This window comes from Trichomycterus rosablanca, chromosome 26, assembly GCF_030014385.1.
Source record: "Trichomycterus rosablanca isolate fTriRos1 chromosome 26, fTriRos1.hap1, whole genome shotgun sequence".
NCBI lineage: Eukaryota > Metazoa > Chordata > Actinopteri > Siluriformes > Trichomycteridae > Trichomycterus > Trichomycterus rosablanca.
Genome location: NC_086013.1, coordinates 17,237,076 through 17,259,852, shown reverse-complemented (window position 1 = coordinate 17,259,852; position 22,777 = coordinate 17,237,076). Strand labels below are relative to the sequence as shown.

Sequence of the window (22,777 nt, the reverse complement as noted above, 5' to 3'; positions counted from 1 at the left end):
TAGTACAGCTCTCACACTCTCTCATACTGGTCACTGAAAGTTCCAACATGGCACCTCATGGCAAAGAACTCTCTGAGGATCTTAAAAGACGAATTGTTGCGCTACATGAAGATGGCCAAGGCTACAAGAAGATGCCAACACCCTGAAACTGAGCTGCAGCACAGTGGCCAAGATCATCCAGCATTTTAAAAGAGCAGGGTCCACTTAGAACAGACCTCGCGTTGGTCGTCCAAAGAAGCTGAGTGCACGTGCTCAGCGTCACATCCAACTGCTGTCTTTGAAAGATAGGCGCAGGAGTGCTGTCAGCATTGCTGCAGAGATTGAAAAGGTGGGGGGTCAGCCTGTCAGTGCTCAGACCATACGCCACACACTCCATCAAACTGGTCTGCATGGCTGTAACCCCAGAAGGAAGCCTCTTCTGAAGTCTCTACACAAGAAAGCCCACAAACAGTTTGCTGAAGACATGTCAACAAAGGACATGGATTACTGGAACCATGTCCTATGGTCTGATGAGACCAAGATTAATTTGTTTGGTTCAGATGGTCTCAAGCATGTGTGGCGGCAATCAGGTGAGGAGTACAAAGATAAGTGTGTCATGCCTACAGTCAAGCATGGTGGTGGGAATGCCATGGTCTGGGGCTGCATGAGTGCAGCAGGTGTTGGGGAGTTACATTTCATTGAGGGACACATGAACTCCAATATGTACTGTGAAATACTGAAGCAGAGAATGATCCCCTCCCTCCGGAAACTGGGTCGCAGGGCAGTGTTCCAGCATGATAATGACCCCAAACACACCTCTAAGACGACCACTGCTTTATTGAAGAGGCTGAAGGTAAAGGTGATGGACTGGCCAAGCATGTCTCCAGACCTAAACCCAATAGAACATCTTTGGGGCATCCTCAAGCGGAAGGTGGAGGAGCGCAAAGTCTCGAATATCCGCCAGCTCCGTGATGTCGTCATGGAGGAGTGGAAAAGCATTCCAGTGGCAACCTGTGAAGCTCTGGTAAACTCCATGCCCAGGAGAGTTAAGGCAGTTCTAAGAAATAATGGTGGCCACACAAAATATTGACACTTCAGGAACTTTCACTAAGGGGTGTACTCACTTTTGTTGCCGGTGGTTTAGACATTAATGGCTGTATATTGAGTTATTTTGAGGGAAGAATAAATTTACACTGTTATATAAGCTGCACACAGACTACTTTTCATTGTGTCAAAGTGTCATTTTGTCAGTGTTGTCCCATGAAAAGATATACTTAAATATCTGCAGAAATGTGAGGGGTGTACTCACTTTTGTGATACACTGTATATGTTAGCCCGGGACGATGTCTGATTATTTTCTTTATGTATATTTCTTTTTATTTTAATTAAGCAAACAAGGCGCATAACCAAATACTACGGCTGTAGAGTCCATTTCGAAGTAATCGTTATCGTGCCCTAATCCCTCTGTAGGAAGGTCTCTGAGGGGAAACTGAAATGACACCCATTTGGAACGCACTTTTAACCCCATTTTCACAGCCCAATTGTAATAAATGCAACATTTCGCGCTTAAGTTGCGTTTATAAGTAAAGCCTCTGGCGGCTCGTACCGTTTAACATTTAGAGTAAAAACACCGGCAAGAATCACTTCAGATTAGAACCAACCAACAAACGGCTACTGCAGCCGGTTCCACCGCAAAATGACTCGAGAAGTGAGAGAGTCGTCATCTGCAGTGCAGCTGAAAACAATGGTATTAAAAGTAGATATAAATGTTAATTTACTAAGACAAATATGTGTTTGTTTATACCCACTGTTTTTGGGCAGCACCCTGAACATAATGGTAGAGAAGTGGATAGAACGGTGTGGATGCCAGACCCGGGTTCGACACTTATCTATAGTCTGTGTGGGTGTTTTACATGGTGCTATGTCTGGTTTCCACCCGGCACTCCAGTTTTGCTCTTACCTTCAAAACCATACTTGGGAAATACAAATTGAGGTTTCAAAACCATCTGTGTTCCAAACTGTGGCCTTCTCCCTATTCCATTCACACTATTGTATCGCACTGTGGGATTTTTAATCCCAGCTAATGTGTTCCACTGTTTTTAATGCCAGCGTTCCCAGTGTCGTGCACTATATAAGTGGACACTGTGTGGTTTGGGACACTGCAGATACATCTGGACAGTCGGTTTCTAGGTTACAGGTCTTCAGTTGACTCGGAGTGTTTAGGGCAGCCGGTGTCGGTGTCCCTCCGTGAACCCAAACCGTGACACAGTGCTGCTATACCGGGTTAAATCCACCAGAGGGAGCGCAGAATCAGCCGAATATCGCGGGTACGGCTCGGTGACTAAAACGGGACAAAATACCGTGTCAAAATAGAACCGTGACTGGCGCTGGATAGCCAACCAGCGTTAACCAATCTCGGGTTTCCATGACGACTGCTCCATGCGGTAAGCTCTCAAATGGCATACTAACATACTAAATAGTATAAATAATAAATAGTATGCATTACAGTGACTACAATAGCGAACTATTTTTAAACACTTTGTAGTATAGTAGTGGGCCAGTGATAGCTCAGTGGTTAAGGTACTGGACTAGTAAAGTTGGACCACCACCAAGTTGCCACTGTTGGGTCCCTGAGCAAGGCCCTTAACCCTCAATTGCTCATTGTGTAAGTCGCTTTGGATAAAAGCGTCTGCTAAATGCTGAAAATGTAAATGTAAATGTAAATGTAGTAGTATAGTATGCGGTTTGGAACGCAGCCAATGTCGGTATATAAGTAGGCCAGTTCAAAATCAATTGGAATAATTTAATGAGAACACATGAATTATTGTGACGTGTAAAAATTCATGATTTAAACATTAAAAACCCAAATGTTTACTCAACATAAAATGTCACAACATTGTTAATATGTTATAATAATAATAATTGATGCATTTATTTAGATAATGTTGGTGCTGTGCTGCACGGTTTCAGGTGCAGCTTCAGACCCAACACGTCCCAAATCAGGATCAAGATGAATAAATTCGTGATATTTATTTATGGGTATAAAACCAAAAACGTGGGTATTAGCTATTGGTAATAAAACAATTACAATACATTTATTTATTAATTTGCTGTAACCTTTAGGAGCCCTATAGGTAATGAGGCATCCCAGGAACCCTTTGAACAAGGTAGGAACACATACACCTTACACCTAAGGCCTGTTTAACCAATCCACTGGCAGGGCTTTCTGAGATGAAAATAAATCATATACAGTGAACCATATACAGTACTAGTAAACACTAACTAACTAGTAGCAGTAAGCCTATAGTTCCAGTTAACGCTGTAAATGGTTCTTCGTTTAGCCCGTCTTTCTGAGGAACATGTTCCCATTTTGAGATACAAGAAATACGTAATAAATATAATAAAGAACCAATGTTTTTCTACTAGTGTGGACTGTAGCATAGATACGAATGCTTATTAGAGGTTCTAGGGCTGTTTAGGGGGGTTTATTTCTACAGTACTTGATGAAGCCCCTGGATGATAGAAGGTTCTTTGCATCTCCAAATGACTTTTAAATGGTTTACATCCTAAAGCTACATTAACAGTTTTACATTAAATATTAAGGGTTCCTGACGATGAAGGTACAAAAATGCTCTGTAGAGCGATTGGTGCCAGACAAATAATTTTCCAGTAAGTTGTCACCTAGAGAAAAATAATAAATGAATAAATGATCTCTAAATTAAGGTGCATGGTGGCCCAAATGGTTCTTGCATGACATTGCCCAAAACATTTATTTAAATAATAAAAACATGTGAAATAATAAGTCATTTAAGGAAACGTTCCAATTTTGGTATTAGCTTTTTGCTCAAATAAAATGTAACGTGTAAACTAAAAACTCATTATTCTTCGTCTAGACACACACACACACACACACACACACACACACACACACCTGTCACTGTCTAGACAGAGGAGGGGGTAGCAGAGGGGTAGATGGAACAGCACTATTGCATTAATGTAATGCCCGTCACTGCGCCTCTCTGATCGGATTGGAGAACCAAACCTTGTTGGGTTTGTATTCCCTCCTTCTGATTGGTCGGCGAGGCACCGGCGCTCCTCTTACGTCGCCTGGAGGTCAGCTGGGGACCTACCAAAAAAAATAAATAAATAAATGAGAAAATAGAAATGCGTAGAAAGTAAGAGGCTCGCTCGGTACAGGCCACACTAGCTTGTTGGTGCCTAAAAAATGTGACCGACAGCACAGTGGTCCAATCTGATCCCTCAGTGAGCACAGTGTCATTTAAATGACGCCACACACACCCAATCTAAAGTAACGGTTAGTGATGGACGCTGGTGATTCTCTTCTTCTGGAAACATGTCCTTTTTGATTGGATCCACAGGACGGGACAGCTCGGGTTCACACAGCTTTTTCAACGTATTTCACATCGGAGAATTTTATGAAGGGCGTAACAGTTCGATTTTGGATTCGACTCCGATTCAGTTTGGAGGGGTTGGGATCGGTTTGAAGAGTCGATTCTTTTTTGTTTGATTCATTCGTTTTTGGGGAGGTGTTGTTAAAATTGTAGGATTTGCAGGGGCTTAGAATCCAAGGGAGACCCCAATATTTAAATCGATGTTATGTGTATATATAATTTAATTATTTCATATTAAAATAGGTATTGTGTCTTTTTTTTTTTTTTTTTTTTTTTTTGGTTTACATTTACAAAACAATTAGACATAACTGAGCATTTAGAGCTTTGGCACTGCTTTTTGTCCCTTGGGTTGTACACATTGTACTACCCAAGAAAGTACAAATCGAACAGTGAATAATGTACCTGAGTTTAAGGTAGAATAATGTACCTGATCCATGTAAAAGCCTGCACACTAAAGGTCCAAAATATATATAACTGGGTGTACCACATCAGCGGCAAGAAAAATACATTTAAATTTTATTTCTTAACGTGAATAGCATTTGGATGTATTTATTGAAGTGACGAATTACAGTTTAATTTTTTTTAAGTGTAAGTACAGCAGGCTGTGGTTTCATATGTAAAATCGACTATTAGAGCAGCAAAATCTTCTTGGTTTTTGATGTTTATATTAAGTGTGTTTGGTTTGTCGTTAGTGGAGCTCTCATAGAATTCTAGGATAACCCCTTATGGAGAGGGTACTTTGAGAAGCAAGGAGCTTTTGTAAACCATCTATAGACCGTAGTCAAGACATGAAATAATGTTTTTTGTTGTTGCATTGTTATTATTGTATTGAAATCATGATAAATTGGTTCATTTTTTTTGTAAATGCATAAAAACAAAGCATACCTAAGGCTCCGTCCCAAACCACATATTACACACGAATTAGTACGTTATTAAGAAATTATCATTTGTAACTGGTTGAGTACTTATTTGACATACACTCCAAAAAAGGGTCCATTCAGTACAATGAATTTTTTTTCTGTAGTAAAACCCTTGGTATCTGCGGACAGAAATGTGGCATAAATCAGTTCATGATATTAAATCTACTTTGGCTCTTACTGTGGTTCACCGGTGCCCAAGTGCCACTATACTGAATTCTCGATATTTCCCCCATGGGGATCAATAAAGGAATCTTATCTTACTGCCCTGCTGTTGAACATGCTTTACTTTAATGTACTTTATTCTTTTAAAACACCATTCTGTGGATGTTATGGAACAACAGTTTTAATGTGCAATACCCACCAGGACAGGTGGGACAACAGTATGGATAGTTTTAGATTGTTCTGGATGCGGAACATTAAATTATAACAGGTTTCTGCAGTTTGACATCAAAATAACTCAATATTAAGTGAAGTTGGAGTAAAAGTTCTGTAAAATTAGCTATAATTGACCCCCAATTTGATGCATATTGTCTTATATGTAGACAGCATTTTAAAAACTAATAAAAACTATTTAAAAAAAAAAACCCTTCAAAAGGACTTAATGCTTTTTGGAGTGAATAAAATAATTCAAGAAGATCTAGTTTTAATTGTATAATTGAAGCTATTATGATTTTATTGTAGTGGCATAAAAAGCCAACAGAAATGACACTTGTTAATCGTGTGAGATTTGTGAATCGTTTTTATTGTATAATTAATGAGTAAAATGTTTATAATCGTAACAAACCGAACGAGTCTGTGCTGCGGAGGGGGGATTAATCAGATCACTGTAAGGAATCGACTCTGAACAAATTCAATAAAGGAATCGACTCTTTCTATCGAGACCTTCAGCACTTTACGAAAAGGTGTGTGTGCGCTCGCGCGCGTGTGTGTGTGTGTGTGTGTGTGTGTTTATCCCAAAATGAACGTTTGCTGTGTGTAAAATAAAGAGATAAAGCTGCCAGTGAGCTAAAGGAGTAAATAAAAATAAACTTTGGATGAAAAAGAACCGAGCTCCTTCATGCTACAGGAGGAAGGATAGTTTCGCTTTCTGAGCCACAATGGAGGGGTAAACTCGTGCTACTCTACTCAAAGTGCGTCTCCTTCCTAGCTTTAGCTTTAGCCCGGAATAAACCCACGGCCGTGTCCCAATCGCAGTCGGGGTGGGCGTGTGCGCACCGCGTCTCCGACCAATAGCGGAGAAATAATGGGAGGGAGGAGGGAGCGCAGAAGCGGCCGAGTCCGTCTCTCCTCTCCGAAGCTAGGCTGCAGCGTGTGTTTATTGATGAGATGAAAGAAGATGGAAGTGAGACGTGAAACAAAGTAAAGGAAAATATTAAATAAATAAAAACACGCCAGGCTTGATCGGATAGGTGAAAGAACCCCGGACGAAGCCGCGAACCGCTGTCGGATCTGGAGCGAACAGAAAGCAGCAGGTAAGAAACCAGAAGGACACGAATAAGAGCTGGGAGGGTGTTAAATATTATCTATGGGCTGTTTTATAAGAGTAATCGCACTTCTATATCCACACTCATGTGACCCAAACTTCACTGGGCTCGTTTAAAAGGCTTTAAATCAGGGTTTTATACCGGAGCGCTGAGTTTGTTCTAAATGCGCTTGAGATTTGAGAGAACTTTAAGAAATTTGCGCACTTTTCATACTTCAACTGTTATCTTTTACAGTTTGTGAAGTTCTCCAAAACAGGCCGACCAAACACCACCATAAGCACCAAACCCGAAAATAAATCATGTAATAAATCTAAAAACTCGAGAGGAGAACACAGTACAGCACAGTTAAGCTCTGTAGGTAAACACAACAGTTCATTTGATCCTGTGCGCAATTTCACTTTTACACATTTTAATCTTTGGACCCGTGTCCGAGCTGTTTAGGTTGGGTTGTTTCTCTCATTCTGTCCGCTGCTGGGGAGCTTATTTTTGAGAGCTGAAATGTGCACACACATATGAAACCTGGAACACCCCCTCGGGCTAAACATTTTTTGGAAAAATATATATAAATAAATGGCGACTTCATTCGGGCTGGCTCCTCTCACACAGTCTCCTCTGTCTCATTCTGCACCATGTTCACATGTGTAAAACAAATTTACCAGACATGTGCCCTGGTTAAAACCATCAGCCATCTTGGTATTTTTTTAATTTCGGGATGTGGCCAACCCCAGGCGGATTTGGGATACACCAGACTAATGGACGAATATGAATATGTGTGTGGTGCAGGAGGGTCGGATGTGATAGTGGCTGTTTTGTTTTGTATTGTTTTTACTGTGTGCAAATTTAATATGGAACTGTGCAGCTGTGTGTGTGTGTGTGTGTGTGTGTGTGTGTGTGTGTGTGTCCTGTCGTTAAGGTGTCTGTTAGCTATTCCTCCTCCTAAATATATGAATGATAATCGGATAGAAAGCAAAATAAGCTCAATAAATGTAATAAATCTTTAAACACGTTAGAAACCGAACAATGCGCTTTTCTTCGGTCTGACCCCCTTTCCACCATTTTGCTCATTTTTTTAAACGCATTCACGTTGACTTGATGTTTTGTTTTGCAGAAAAAAAACACACAAACAACAAACACACTCACTTTATTAATGCACTTCTCAGACTTGTGTGTGTTTTTAAACACTGATCATTGATATTTTGCAGTTTTGAAATGATGCGCAACCCAAAAGTGCGCTTTAGGAGCGCACACGCCATTCCAGAGTGTTTAATCCTAAAAATATTAGAACCTTTCAAAGAGCACATACGAAGCTAAACTGATAAATCTATCCTTCTGTACAAGGACTAATACGATAAAAGATGTATCGTACAAGTAAACCGAGCAGAGAGGCTCAGTGTGATGGAGCATCGCGACTTAAAGTGGGTCAGATGGCTAAAAACGGATTTATTAAATAAAGAAATGAATACGTTTGAAACCCAACACGCCAAGTTACAGGAACACAACTTTCACATTTAGGATGTTAAACCCGTTTCTGTTGGGCTGTGGAATAAAAAGAATCGATCAAATGCAGGTGCCGGTAAATCACGGCGCGTAAAGGCGCAAATCTTCAGTCTCGTAATTCACCCCCGTGTTTAGTTCAGTTCTTTTTAATAGCTTTTCAGTTTTCTAACCCACTGAGGGATCTGTGATCATATATACACTTTAATCAAAGACTTTTAATTCTGCTTTAAATAATAAATAAAGTTTGAGGCAAACTGATTAAATGAAAGTCACGTTTATTATTATAATCACTGAAATAATTATAAACGGTGCAGGCTGGTGGACTGATTTATTTATAACACCATTATTAACCCTAAATGTTTCTATTTGTGAGTTTTATTAACCCCTTATATCTCTGGTTCTAAACACATGTTCTAACCTTTAGCTGTACCCCTCTCAACCTCATTCTTTTAGGTTTGAATACTTCATTATTCCTGTACACTGCATTAGAAAAATTATAGAATTTATAGAACCTGATCAGGTGTTTTTAACTTTTTACCAATCTAGACCTGGACAAAAAAATAAATAAATAAAAGCTGCCAAATTCTCTTCAACAAACATGACCTTGGTACTTTCTTTATCAAGGCTGTACACTAAAACAGAGCCTGCATTCAGGATCAGACACATGGCTCCGATCACATTATGAATTTGAACCGCAGTCCTGCTCTGTTTGTAGGCCTGTGAGGAGTGGAGTTTAATCCGACACAGGCCACCATGAACACACTGGCTTGTTTTTCCTTTTTTTTAACCCTTTAATTCTTTATGGAAGTAGTTTTGTTTAGTCTGCATGTTGAAATAAATGCCCGTTTCCTTCCTGGAGTGGCATATGTCAATAGTTGTTCGACAGTAAACTGCAGTATATATACATACATACACACTATATAGTTAATATATGTTCTATATACGTTCTGGTCATTAGAAGTTTATTTTTAGTCTATTTTCTTATTTTTATAATTTCTTTCTTTTTTTTATTTGGTTGTGTTCCAGCCTGCCTCACCTTAAATCGCTGGGTTGGTTCGGTGAGCTGCGGCCTCTGCGTTAGAGAACATTTAGCAACTTTTTTGGATTCACACACAGGACACACAGGACTCATTCATTTAAAAACAAACAAAGAAATAGATTTATTTTAGGTTTTTAAATTCTATATTTTAAATATAGAATGAAAATTGTAACCATAAAGTATGAATTTAAACGTGTAGCTTATTTTAATCTGAATATATATTTTAAAATATAGTGCAGTAACATGTGCAAAAGTAATATGTGCTATTTTGGTAAAAATGACATCCAGTGATTAAGTGATTTATTTTATTTAAGTCCAAAAAGTCATTTTTAAAATGTTATTGTCGAGTTCAGGTTGATTGTAAGGTCATTTTAGAAAACACAGCACAGTCTCTGCGTCACGGCTGTTATTTATTGTGAAAATGTAATACAGGACTTGTATTTTAACAGGCCGCATTGTAAACTCAGATCGCCGTTGTTCAAAACGGCAGGAAAATCGGACCATGTGCTCTGTATAGCGGGGTTAGTGGCCCTAAAAGAGCCTTAAACACTTTGAGAAAAGTTTCGGCACGCCGGAGCACTCGTATTCTCACAAACACACACTTCTGAATAAGATCGGATCAGTGTGTGTGTGTGTGTGTGCGTGTGTGTGAGCCGCACGAAGGTGAAAGGTCACACTCGATCGGACTTAAAAATGTAGAAACATCCCCAAAGCGATCTTTTCTTGGCAGTTTTACAAATCTCATACACTCGGTGTTCCAGCAGATAATAATTCTCCTCCTCCTGCAGTACGTCTCCGAGCCGACACAGGCCACGCAGTCCTCATCAATAATTAATCCACCTTTTACGCAGCTCTTAGCACAGAAAATAAATACATTCATTCACCTTATCTTTATCATTTCCCACACTAGTGAGATATTTCTTATTTTAAAAAAAAAATCTTCCCGAGCCTGTTTTGTATTTATTTGGATGGTAGATGTGTGAATTTTTACTACATGTAATAAAAGGTGCCAGCAGACGGTTTTGTTGTTGTTGATGTAATTGACCCGTTTTTTTAAAACCGTTTCGGCTGAGCCAGACCCCTTTTTCCAAAACAATGCATGTCTGTCCCGAGAATAAAATACAGTTTTATAATAACCAAAAGCTTTTGTATGTTTGCCATAAATTAGCCAAAACCTGTCAGGTGACCTCTAGCAACAAAATGAAACCATCTTCTATTATCTACCGACGTTTTATTATGTAAATGATTGATCCCAATGTGTACATAGTGCTTTAATATAATAAAATATTATTTAACCCGTCCTCCCCCCTGCAGAACTTAATCCCAGCGTGTCCCTTACAGAACCGTGTCTGGTTCCCTAAAGAAAAAGTTTTAACAATGCCACATAAATTCACAAATCATTTTCTACTATAAATTCTTCCGTTCTTTATGAAACATGAAGGATCCGTTTACTGCAGCACCAAGAAACAATTTACAGAACCGTAAACTGAAAATCCGTCGCCGTAAAGAAGCTTTTCTGTTCGCTTTCTCTTTAAGAGTCTCATTGATTCTTATTTATCGAGTTTACGGCAGGCGGCTGCAGACTTCTGGTGCACGCCAGCTTTTGGAGCGTGTGTATGTGTGTGTGTGTGTGTGTGTGTGTGTGTGTGTGTTGCATTCTCAGAGTTGCAGGCCACGTCAGTGTAAGGTTGTTTTAGAAGCTGTGCAGAATTTCATCTTTTTAAAATAAAATAAAAGCATCGTTTAATTTATGAGAGTTTGTGCCGTAAATTCAGACGCTCAGACGTTTCACTCCTTATTTTTTAATTCCCTGTAAAGACATGAAAATATTATTTATATCATTCGCAACCCTGTCAGCGTTTCTTTACACATCTTCACAGCACGGTAAATTTCACCAGGTCTGATCTCATACGAATGTAATGCATGTAAATCAGGACGTTTCATTTGATTATTTAGTGTTTTGAGGAGAGTAATTTTTAACAGCTCGTTTGGGAAAGTAAACAAGCACCTGATAAAATTTGACCTCTCACAATAACGACCTGCTTTTCATTTTACTTTTCATATAATTTAACATCAAATACTGACATGAATCCCTGTAGGAACACTTAGAAACCCTCTGACGGGGTGGGGGGTGGTTTGGGGTTTCATTGTGGGTCAATCCTAAACCTAAATACATCTAATTCACCCTTTTGTAGCCTTTTGCTATCAGATCCCTTCAGCCATGACGGTGGATTTTTTATTTAGTTCCTGATAAAAGTAAATAGGTCGACTCGTCCTACACACACACTGTAGTATGAGGAAGTTATTTTATTTTATTTATTATTAAAGCACACATTAAGTTTTATGATTAGTACAGAATAACACATTCAGGGCACAGTGCAGAAGTGAATTATATAAGTCAATACTGCCGGGATCCAGGGTTGGAATCCTCAGCAGTCGTTTACATACGGACATGATTGGCTACGTCTGAGGGGGGCGGCTGAGACCCAGGAAAAAAATAAGGGTTAGTAAAACATACTAACAAACATTAAAATATACACTGATCAGGCATAACATTAAAACCACCTCCTTGTTTCTACACTCACTGTCCATTTTATCAGCTCCACTTACCATATAGAAGCACTTTGTAGTTCTACAATTACTGACTGTAGTCCACCTACTTTCACTCTGTTCTTCAATGGTCAGGACCCCCACAGAGCAGGTATTATTTAGGTGGTGGATGATTCTCAGCACTGCAGTGACACTGACATGGTGGTGGTGTGTTAGTGTGTGTTGTGCTGGTATGAGTGGATCACACACAGCAGCGCTGCTGGAGTTTTTTTAGTTTTTAGTTTTCCTCACTGTCACTGCTGGACTGAGAATAGTCCACCAACCAAACATATCCAGCCAACAGCGCCCCGTGGGCAGCGTCCTGTGACCACTGATGAAGGTCTAGAAGATGAGCGACTCAAACAGCAGCAATAGATGAGCGATCGTCTCTGACTTTACATCTACAAGGTGGACCGACTAGGTAGGAGTGTCTAATAGAGTGGACAGTGAGTGGACACGGTGTTTAAAAACTCCAGCAGCGCTGCTGTGTCTGATCCACTCATACCAGCACAACACACACTAACACACCACCACCATGTCAGTGTCACTGCAGTGCTGAGAATGATCCACCACCTAAATAATACCTGCTCTGTGGGGGTCCTGACCATTGAAGAACAGCATGAAAGGGGGGTAACAAAGCATGCAGAGAAACAGATGGACTACAGTCAGTAATTGTAGAACTACAAAGTGCTTCTATATGGTAAAATGGACAGTGAGTGTAGAAACAAGGAGGTGGTTTTAATGTTATGGCTGATCGGTGTATATATACAAAATATTCATGCTTTCTGAATCTGTTCCATGATGTAAATGGGGCTTGTGTGAAATGTTCCATTTAATATAGAAATAGCAGGGGTGCCACGCAGCAAAACGGATCCTGCATTCTGGGTTCGATCTGTACCTCCGGTCCCCAGTTTGGCATGTTCTCTCTTTCATGTTGATTTCTCCTGGTTTCTGTCCCTGGGTGTGATGGAGGTGTCGCCCAGTGTTTCTGAACAGCCCTGGACCCTCCGCGGCCTTGACCATAAAAAAGGCAGCTGATAAAAATGAAATAATATTTGAAACATCTGGTGAACAACCTGGCGGCGCTTCTCATTCCTCAAGTGGCGCTCGCACCAGCGTTTCATTCCAATTTCCCGCCGATTACAGCGGCGTGTTTTTGAAGAGCAGAACCGGATTCATTAAAACATCGACGTAATAAAGACACAAAATCCTGAACCGTGTTTACTGATGTGTTTTAAATGCTCCTCATGATCGTTTATTTTACAACATCGTCTTTTACTCGCTGCTGTTCGACCTGAGACTCCCAAACCTGGAGGGGAGGGAAGAGGGGAGGGGTTTTATTTTTATTTTTTTATTTGGAACACTGTTTGGTAGCAGAATGCAGTTTAACCAGAACTAACCACGACACGGTTCTACTTTTAGAATCTGTTAAAATAACTTGTATAGTTAAGGGTAATTGGACACCTGATATGACCACAAACTTGTTGGACAACCCACTGTACAGCCATGAGCTTTTCACAAGATTTTGGACTGTGTCTGTGGAAATTTGTGCCTTTTTTTAAACTCAAAGGAGCATTTGTGAGGTGTTGGACGGGAAGGCCTGCGTTCCAAGAAAAATAGGTCCAGTAAAATTCATTCAGTAGGGTTGAGGTGCAAGCCCTGTGCAGTATTTATGGGCAGTCAGTGGCCTTCCCCAAACTGATGCCCCAAATTAAAAACTGGTTTAAAATTGATTGGCTTAAACACCTGAATGCAGTCATTAGAAGAGGTGGCTACATACCTTTTCAACCAGTAGACCATGCCTATGGGACACTGGTCCCTTAAGCTTAATCCATTGTTTTATATTTAGTACTGGTCTTATCCTGGTTAAGTTCATGGTGGATTTGGTGCCACCCTAAAAACGATGGGTGCGGGGCAAAAGTACACTTTGTACTGGGTGCCAGTCTGTTCCCTCTCTCACACCCAGACGAGATGTACAGAGAGTATCCGCTCCATTTTCTTAATGCTTGTGGGCTGGGAGGAAACAGGAGCACCCAAAGGAAACCCTACGGACACACAGAGAACATACCAACCTCCTTACATCCACCTGCACTACCCACTGAACCGCCTTGTTCCCTGTGGTTACGATTTCGAACCAGTAATCGCTGCCCCTGCCCCTGTTGAGCCCCTGAGCCAAAATGGATTTAAAATAAATCAATTTAAAATGTATGCATTTTTAATTTAATGCATAAACATGGAGAGACGGATCACCACACACGTCCAGTCTGCGGCCACTTCTTATCACCTACATTTTTACATTTAGCAGACGCTTTTGTCCAAAGCGACTTACATATACAGTCGAAGCAACTGAGGGTTAAGGGCCTTGCTCTAGGGCCCAACAGTGACAACCTGGCAGTAGTGGGGCTTGAACCAGCAACCTTTGGATTACTAGCCCAATACCTTAACCACTAGGCCACAACTGTCCTTTGATTCACCTGTGAGTGTTGGGTTCCCACACAGAGCCGTATCACTCGGAGAGCCACGCTAAGCTCTGTGACCCCCCCTCCAGACCAGTCCTGGAGATCTCATATCTCAGAGCAACCATCCCTTGCTCAGACACACCCAGTGTTGCTGTAGCATGTTACACCGCTGCACCACCTGAGCACCGAAATACCTGCATTTATTATGAAAATTCTCTAGAATCCCCCCTTCCTCGAGTTCTCTTCTGACCGGCTGCTCAGCAGGAAGGGCCGGATGCAGAACCTTCTCGTCACCGCAACAGCAAACCGTCTGGTCGAGGTGCTGACGAGAGCACCAGAACAATATGGAGGGAGCAGTGTGGCCCTTCATACGTACAGAGTCCCACGCTAACCAGTGGCTTCACATGTGTAGATGAATAATATCTGGCAACCCTGGTTGGAAGTACTTTGAGTAATGTTTACTACAAATATGAATGTTTCATTTCCGGTCCTGCTTTTATGGTTTCACACGTTTTCTCACATTTACTGACTGACATGGACGTGATATCATACAAAGCCTCGAGTGTTACGCTGAGACATAGCCGTACATTTCATGCAGAGTTCGGTCACATTAGTATTAAAACGACTGTATCTGCTCTTCAAGATCAAATTTCCTCATTTTCTGTTTGGTTCCAGTTTGGTTAACCACACTTACATTAAATTTTACTGAATTTTTTTCAGTTTCTGTAGTCCCTCCCACTATAGACAGGCATCCAATCACGTGTTTGTGTGGGCGTCCGGCTGGCTCAAGCCTTGGCACAGGTTTTACCCCGGATGCCCTTCCTGACGCAACTCCTATTTCTATTAGAGAATCATGTCCGTGCGGATGCCCGTCCGGCCGGTAGCACAGCCGTGATTCGAACCATGGATCCCCAGATCTCAGCAGTAACGGGCTGACGTATGTTTATAATCATATACAACGATTATTTATCTGAATAAACAGATTAAAAACGATCGAGCTGAATAAATGTCAAATTTTTCCCATTTGCGTGAGATTTTGATGCGTCAGCGCTGGCAGGGTCACCCGCCGCCAGTAGTATTAATACCAGCTATTTGTTTTGGATGCGGATACGTGGATTATCCGCGCCCGTCTCCCTCCAGTAATATTCTTATATATTCAAACGTCGAAGCTCGTTCTGCTGCATTACGTAGTGAACGAGAACCAAATCGTTTCTAACAGCTCGTCTTCTTCTGAGTGAGATTTGTGCTCAGACCGGGCAGGACGGACTCGGCTCTGGACGCCGCACTTCCACTCCGTCAGATATTATCAGTGCGCGTTTATAAAGTTACTAGAATAAGCAAGACGGGAGCAGTAAAGTGAAAGCTGTACGATGTTACTGATGTGAGGTTGTAGGTGTAGGAGACGTGGAGACGTCGACACCAGGCTGAAACCAGTCAGCTGCTCTTTCATTATTAGATTTGACACTTCAGTGAACTTCCTGTCTAACCAAATGACATGAATTATAACAAATATACACCGATCAGCCATAACATTAAAACCACCTCCTTGTTTCTACACTCACTGTCCATTTTATCAGCTCCACTTACCATATAGAAGCACTTTGTAGTTCTACAATTACTGACTGTAGTCCATCTGTTTCTCTGCATGCTTTGTTACCCCCTTTCATGCTGTTCTTCAATGGTCAGGACCACCACAGAGCAGGTATTATTTAGGTGGTGGATGATTCTCAGCACTGCAGTGACACTGACATGGTGGTGGTGTGTTAGTGTGTGTTGTGCTGGTATGAGTGGATCAGACACAGCAGCGCTGCTGGAGTTTTTAAACACCGTGTCCACTCACTGTCCACTCTATTAGACACTCCTACCTAGTCGGTCCACCTTGTAGATGTAAAGTCAGAGACGATCGCTCATCTATTGCTGCTGTTTGAGTCGCTCATCTTCTAGACCTTCATCAGTGGTCACAGGACGCTGCCCACGGGGCGCTGTTGGCTGGATGTTTTTGGTTGGTGGACTATTCTCAGTCCAGCAGTGACAGTGAGGTGTTTAAAAACTCCAGCAGCACTGCTGTGTCTGATCCACTCATACCAGCACAACACACACTAACACACCACCACCATGTCAGTGTCACTGCTCTGTGGTGGTCCTGTCGGGGTGCTGACCATTGAAGAACAGGGTGAAATGGGGGTAACAAAGCATGCAGAGAAACAGATGGACTACAGTCAGTAATTGTAGAACTGCAAAGAGCTTCTATATGGTAAGTGGAGCTGATTACATGGACAGTGAGTGTAGAAACAAGGAGGTGGTTTTAATGTTATGATTGACCTGTGTAAATATATATATATTCCTGGAAATGAGTGAGGAATATCTTTAATCTCTTTATATCCGGATTTTTCTGTCTGATTTCGTGCATGAACTTGTTCTCGTCGTGACTTATTTAAACAGGCTCGGCGTTTATATTCCGTATTGTTTGTGCTCTTTAAATAACACCGGATTTAAAGACTTCAGTCACAGAAAAAACAGAAGCACCCGGGTACAGTGCCGAGGACCGAAACCTGAATTCCACTGAGCTTATGGGCACGAAAACCCAAAATTGCACTGATTATAAAAGCAAGTCAGAAGATATTTTGGAACGTTTTGAACACTCAGTCGTGTTAGTTTCAGCTTTAGATCAATTTATTTTGGTGTACATGAATTTCACTACAGCAGTGGCGACCAAACGCTGGTGCAGGTCTCATAAGTGCGTTCTCCAAATTTCTGACCAATGATTTCTGTTAGGACCATTAAAAGGAATTTTACACACACACACACACACACACACACACACATAATTCTGCCTAAACAGTCGCACAACAACCACACTCAATAAAAATAGTATTCTTTAAATCTGACGTGTCTACATTTTGGTCTGGGGGCCAAATGAGGCCCTCAGGTAGATTTAATCTGGTCTAAAGCTTCTGTTTACAATCCGTTCATTTAAACGTAATACTTCTGTAAAGTAGTAACGTCAGAATCTCTTATTAACCAGCTAGAACTAAATTAGAATAGAAACTGAAAATGTTATTACTTCATTCATTAATTCACTGTGTGTTTACCACTGCTTTATCCTGGTCAGGGTTGCATTGGGTACAAAAAATATAGTAAAAACCCTGGACAGATCGCCAGTCCATCACAGGGCAGACACACACACACACAGATTCACACTTATCCCAGTTCTAGTATCGAACACATGGAGAACATGCAAACTCCACACAAACCCTGGACCCTGGTCAGGGAATCAAACCCAGGCTCTTCTTCCTGTAAGGTGACGGTGCCACACAAGAACAAAATTGCTGAATTTGAATACCGACCATCATGTTTGTAACACGGTGTTGAAGATGAACGTGACCTCAAGACTTGGAACTTTTTGACGGATGAAGCTTCATACCAGAATGTAAACGAGAGCGTGGAACGATCAGGGTCAGGAAGGTTTAATACACCAACAAATCCAAAATTTAACATGAAAACAGTTGCTCCCATGATAGAGCATGTATGTCTTCTTCTAATATATTCAAAATACACCGATCAGCCATAACATTAAAACCACCTCCTTGTTTCTAAACTCACTGTCTATTTTATCAGCTCCACTTACCATATAGAAGCACTTTGTAGTTCTACAATTACTGACTGTAGTCCATCTGTTTCTCTGCATGCTTTGTTAGCCCCTTTCACCCTGTTCTTCAATGGTCAGGACCCTCACAGAGCAGGTATTATTTAGGTGGTGGATGATTCTCAGCACTGCAGTGACACTGACATGGTGGTGGTGTGTTAGTGTGTGTTGTGCTGGTATGAGTGGATCAGACACAGCAGCGCTGCTGGAGTTTTTAAACATCTCACTGTCACTGCTGGACTGAGAATAGTCCACCAAACAAAAATATCCAGCCAACAGCGCCCCGTGGGCAGCGTCCTGTGACCACTGATGAAGGTCTAGAAGATGAGCGACTCAAACAGCATCAATAGATGAGCGATCGTCTCTGACTTTACATCTACAAGGTGGAGCGACTAGGTAGGAGTGTCTAATAGAGTGGACACAGTATTTAAAAACTCCAGCAGCGCTGCTGTGTCTGATTCACTCGTAAGTGGAGCTGATAAAATGGACAGTGAGTGTAGAAACTACGTGTGTTGCTACATGGTTCCCAGTGTTTCTGAGGAAACCGGACCCACCACGACCCTGACCAGGATAAAGCACCGGTAAAACACTGTAAGTTCTCTTGAAAGTGGAATTGTGGGACAGAAGTGAGGATCATGGGAAATGACCTTCACCCAGCTAATTGAAAGTCGAGGCCAAATTTGCGTCAGGCCTCAGAGGAGCGATTCACCATGATGAAACCGCCGGCGCCGTATCACCAGGCTCAGGAACACCAGCGCTAATCTCACCCAACCAAACCAATTCGGCTTTAAATACCCAAAATTCATTTCCTTCTCCTCTTAAATCCCCTGACAGGCGTCCTGAGGGGCGTCAAGAGAACGTCGCTGGTGTTTCATCAATCAGGAGCTCTTACACAACACTCAACCTTGACCTGACAGGCAGTGTAACTGTACCTACCTACCTAACACTACACAACACGACCTGTCAGGCAGTGTAACTGTACCTACCTACCTAACACTACACAACACGACCTGACAGGCAGTGTAACTGTACCTACCTACCTAACACAACATGACCTGACAGGCAGTGTAACTGTACCTACCTACCTAACACAACCTTGACCTGACAGGCAGTGTAACTGTACCTACCTACCTAACACAACACAACACGACCTGACAGGCAGTGTAACTGTACCTACCTACCTAACACAACACGACCTGACAGGCAGTGTAACTGTACCTACCTACCTAACACAACACGACCTGACAGGCAGTGTAACTGTACCTACCTACCTAACACAACATGACCTGACAGGCAGTGTAACTGTACCTACCTACCTAACACAACATGACCTGACAGGCAGTGTAACTGTACCTACCTACCTAACACTACACAACACGACCTGACAGGCAATGTAACTGTACCTACCTACCTAACACAACACAACACGACCTGACAGGCAGTGTAACTGTACCTACCTACCTAACACAACACGACCTGACAGGCAGTGTAACTGTACCTACCTACCTAACACAACACGACCTGTCAGGCAGTGTAACTGTACCTACCTACCTAACACAACACGACCTGACAGGCAGTGTAACTGTACCTACCTACCTAACACAACACGACCTGACAGGCAGTGTAACTGTACCTACCTACCTAACACAACATGACCTGACAGGCAGTGTAACTGTACCTACCTACCTAACACTACACAACACGACCTGACAGGCAATGTAACTGTACCTACCTACCTAACACAACACGACCTGACAGGCAGTGTAACTGTACCTACCTACCTAACACAACACGACCTGACAGGCAGTGTAACTGTACCTACCTACCTAACACAACACGACCTGTCAGGCAGTGTAACTGTACCTACCTACCTAACACAACACGACCTGACAGGCAGTGTAACTGTACCTACCTACCTAACACAACATGACCTGACAGGCAGTGTAACTGTACCTACCTACCTAACACAACATGACCTGACAGGCAGTGTAACTGTACCTACCTACCTAACACAACATGACCTGACAGGCAGTGTAACTGTACCTACCTACCTAACACAACACGACCTGACAGGCAGTGTAACTGTACCTACCTACCTAACACAACATGACCTGACAGGCAGTGTAACTGTACCTACCTACCTAACACAACATGACCTGACAGGCAGTGTAACTGTACCTACCTACCTAACACAACATGACCTGACAGGCAGTGTAACTGTATCTACCTACCTAACACTACACAACACGACCTGACAGGCAATGTAACTGTACCTACCTACCTAACACTACACAACACGACATGACAGGCAATGTAACTGTACCTACCTACCTAACACTACACAACACGACCTGACAGGCAGTGTAACTGTACCTACCTACCTAACACAACACAACACGACCTGACAGGCAGTGTAACTGTACCTACCTACCTAACACAACACGACCTGACAGGCAGTGTAACTGTACCTACCTACCTAACACAACACGACCTGACAGGCAGTGTAACTGTACCTACCTACCTAACACAACACGACCTGACAGGCAGTGTAACTGTACCTACCTACCTAACACAACACTACACGACCTGACAGGCAGTGTAACTATACCTACCTATTTTTTTAGAATTAGGTGGAGGTAATAATAGTAAATAAAAAACGAATAACTAAATTCTGAAGCTTTCGGGCGGGACAGTGTAAACCCGGCGCTGGAACGAGCTGCACACTCGGTTCTGTCCGGAGGTTTTGGATCTGTCTTATATTTAAACGAATGCATGTTTTGTTTGTGTTATTTTTTTTCCATTGTGCTGGTATGTTCTCCACGAGCGGAGCCAAATTCCTGGGATGCCTGCGGCCTGTGGGCTGATAAACTCCCTATAAGTTATTGGGATTATTATATTTCGTTAGCCGTATCAGCCAGTACATAGGATAATATTAGCCTGGAATGCATCATGGGTTATTTAATTACACTTCGAGTAAGTTCAGCGGGTTTATGTTTCTAACCTGACGTGACTCGGGTTCGGGCCTCCAAAACCAGCGTTTTTGTTTATTGTTTATCGGAGCGTTTCGGAGGGAAGTTTTTGTTTCGTTCCCATGCGGAGCAGAAGAGGAGTTCGTTTCTCCTGGAGCTTGGTTTATATACCGGTGTGAGATCTGGAAGTTCAAGTTTTAGGAACGCTCGTCTCCTACAAGTGTACGAGTGGCAGGTCACCAGACCGGAGGCGTCCTTTAGATGTCCACAACAAGGGGTCGAAAGTTTACATACACCATTTTCTCTGACTGAATTCTTCATCATCTCTGTGTCCATATAAATAAAGCCAGTGGCCGTTACGTTGAAAAAGTCCAGGGAGCTCAAAAAAACGTACTTATATTTGGCATCATTTTTAAGCAACCTCAGGTCCTGAGATCATCCATCGAGCGATGGTCTGTGTGTACTAAGAACATGTAAATGAAACTGTAACTCAAGATCCAGCTTTAAAAAACACAGATTTGCATGAGGTTAAAGCCCATGTACATGTACATCAAACATGCAATATAACAGGATTGATTTTGACTGGAGCGCTGTGTCTTTAAATATCCGTAAGTTTCGATTTACGTGTGTGCGAGTGTATCAACTTCACCGTGATGCGAACAGAACTGAGTGTGACTGACGGTGGAGTTTTTAACAAGACGTGAACTTCTGAAGTATTTATTAACTGAAGTCAGGTGTAACGCTGGTTAAGGGTCAGAATTTAGGCTCTAAATCGCGGTACTTTCTTTCTTTCTGCCTACTTCTAATTTTCTGATTGTAACATCTAAACATAAACATAAACACAATTTACTGCTTCTCATAAAGAGTGGGCAGTTGTAGTCTAGTGCTTAAGGTACTGGACTAGTAAATACAAGGTCGCTGGTTCAACCCCCTCCACTGCCAGGTTGCTGCTGTTGGGCCCTTGAGCGAGGCCCTTAACCCTCAATTGCTCAGACTGTATACTGTAACTAATGTAAGTCGCTTTGGATAAAGACGTTGATGCTGAAAATGTAATGTAAATGTAAATAAAGAGATAAAATTAATATTGAGCAGAATTAAGTTCACCTTATTGGTCCGGCCTTCCACAACAGTCCCAGTTTCTTATGTGGCCCCTTGGAAAATTTAATTGCCCAGCCCTGATAAAGATGGAACACGATTGGGTGTTCCAGCATGTCGATGATCCTAAACACACATCAGAACTTACAGCTATCACTGAATAAAACCTGAGCAATTGAGGGTTAAGGGCTTTGAGGGTTAAAGTCCAACAGTGGCAGCTTGGCTGTTCCATTCTGTTTGTTCATTAAAAACATTAAATGAGGGTAAAAAGAGTAACCGGTCGTGTCTGAGAGACTGAGAGACGCTTATAGTCCTGATTTAGCTCCATCTGATTTACACCTTTTTGGACACTGAAGGAAGCTTTAAGGGGAAGAAGATTTTCATGTGATGATGATGTGAAAGCAGCGGCGCATCAGTGGATACACGCCATTAAAAAGTGGGTACGATGCTGGAAAAATGCATCGCAAGGCGACGATGTAGAAAAGTGACGGAGTTTGTTTGTGAGATTCTTAATAAATAGAGTTTAAAAAGTGTGGAAACTTTTTGAAGATCGCTCGTATTGGAATCCCGCGACTGTCGCGTCCCTGTCAGGAGGAAGAAGGAAGGGAATCTGGTTCAGTCGAAACTCGACACGCTGGTGAGCGATGTTGGAACCGAACACGGTGGAACCAGTTTTACCCCGGTTTTA

At 41.9% G+C, this 22,777-nt stretch overlaps 1 protein-coding gene across 2 annotated transcripts in view; it reads left to right on the top strand.

Moving 5' to 3' along the window:
• Positions 1-22,777, top strand: part of zbtb20 (zinc finger and BTB domain containing 20) — a 102,548-nt gene that overhangs the window by 1,024 nt on the left and 78,747 nt on the right. Inside the window, exon 1 of one of the 2 annotated variants that reach the window (XM_062988432.1) lies at positions 6,613-6,783. The exons of the other annotated variant lie outside the window; for it this stretch is intronic. The gene's annotated coding sequence lies outside the window, so the exon portion shown is untranslated. Of the gene's footprint in view, positions 1-6,612; positions 6,784-22,777 lie in introns of those variants that run through there. 2 annotated transcript variants of the gene reach the window in all.